This window comes from Chrysochloris asiatica, unplaced genomic scaffold, assembly GCF_000296735.1.
Source record: "Chrysochloris asiatica unplaced genomic scaffold, ChrAsi1.0 scaffold00065, whole genome shotgun sequence".
Classification (NCBI taxonomy): Eukaryota; Metazoa; Chordata; class Mammalia; order Afrosoricida; family Chrysochloridae; genus Chrysochloris; species Chrysochloris asiatica.
The window spans coordinates 2,653,479-2,655,420 of NW_006408583.1; positions in this window are offsets into that span (position 1 = coordinate 2,653,479).

A 1,942-nucleotide genomic window follows, 5' to 3' on the forward strand; every position below is an offset into this window, starting at 1 on the left:
ACCAGCTATGGCACTTAACAACAAGAACAAAACACACACACACATACACACACATATACATACAGAGGGAGGGTCCTGATGTGTCGCTATAGGATAAGCACTGGACCACAAGGTTGATTTGAGCCACATGATTGATGGTTCAAATTCAACAACTGCTCCTTGGAAACCCTAAATAGGGTTGTTATCAGTTGGAAATGACTTGATGCATTTAACAATATATATATTCCCTAAATAATTTCAAAGTAAATTGTTTACATTATTGTCCTTGATTTTTAAATATTTTGCTATTTGAATGGGCTTCAAAAAGTTCATGGAAAAATTCCTTATCTTTTAATTACATTTTTCCAAGAACTCTTTGAAGCCCCTCCTGTATTTCCTAAGAATAAGCATATTCTCTTATATTCCACAGTACCAACTTCAGTAAAGCAAACATTTCTCTAATTTTCCGTCTGTATTCCAATTTGGTTAACTTATCCATTAATGTCTTTAAAACATGTTTTCCTGTAGTACAAATTTTCAGTCTAGGATAATGCATTAATTTTAGTTGTCATATCTCATTAGTCTCCTGTTACCAGAAAAAGTTACTCAAAGTTTCTCTGTCCTTTATGACAATGGTATTTTAAAAGAATACAGGCATTTAAAAATATGTTTAGAAAATTGTCCCTTATTTTGGGTTTATCTAATGGGTCTTTAAGTTATGCAATCCTAGCTAGAATATGATATAAGAGATGGTGAGTTTTTTGGAGTATCACATGTTCATTTTCCTTTGATGTTAATTTTGATCACTTAAACTCAAATGATTTTGGGCTCTGTACTTTACAATTGCCATGTTTTCTTCTTGCAACAAGTAATTGATGAGGACACTTTTGATTACTATGCCAATATCCTGATCCTCATCAGAATTTTCCTCCTAGAAATGAACATCCATTGATTCATACCCAGAACAATATATACCATGATGGTTGCAAAATTAGGAATTTCCAACTCTAACATTGTTTACAATCACATGACATTCTACCATATACAAGAACCCTCCCTTCACTTTTTATTTGTTGATCAATTTATTCATTTGTAAAAATCATGTTGAATTCATACCAGTTTCAGTAACTCACTATCCCTCCAACACACAATGGTTTATAATTCATTCTGTTTTTATTTGTTTCATCACTACATTATCCCAGATTTGACAAGTAAGATCTTATTTAACCTAACTCCTAAATCCTTATGAGGAGTTATAAAACCTCATTTTCTATTATGCTGTTTTTTGCCTCAAAGTTTATTTTATCAGAGATTAGTACTGCCACTCCTGTTCACTTTTTATTGCAATTAGCTTGGTATATTTTCTTCCATCCTTTGACTTTTAATCTGTTCTTGTCTCTCTGTGTGTGATGTGTCTCTTGCAGACAGCATATTGAAGGATCTTGTTTTCTTATCCATTCTGCCACCCTCTGTCTCTTAACAGGTGCATTTAATCCGTTTACATTCAGTGTAATTATTGATAGGTATTGATTTATTGCTGCCATTATGTTTGTTTGTTTTTGTGGTGTTGCTCCTTCTTTGTTCTGTGTGTCTTCCTTTGTTGAGTAAATGGTTTTTGTGTTCTTTCTTGTGAGTTTCCTCATAGTTTTAATGTTTCCATATTGTTCTTGGATTTTCATTCTCTTGGTGTGTTGTCACGTGTTGTTTCTTTGAGGTTGCCTCATAGTCCATTAACTTTTCTCTCCATTTACTGCAGTCTATTTTATCCTGTAATCTACCTGACCTTCTCACTAACTGGATCTCTGTTCCTACATGTTTACCTTCTTTTACATTGTGCTTGTTTTGATCATAGACTGATCTCCCAGATTCTCTGAGTTTGTTCTTATAGTTTTGTTCTGTTCTCAACTCTTCCTTCTGTTGACTTAATTCAGGGAAATGCTGCCACATGTGTCAATCTCTGGTT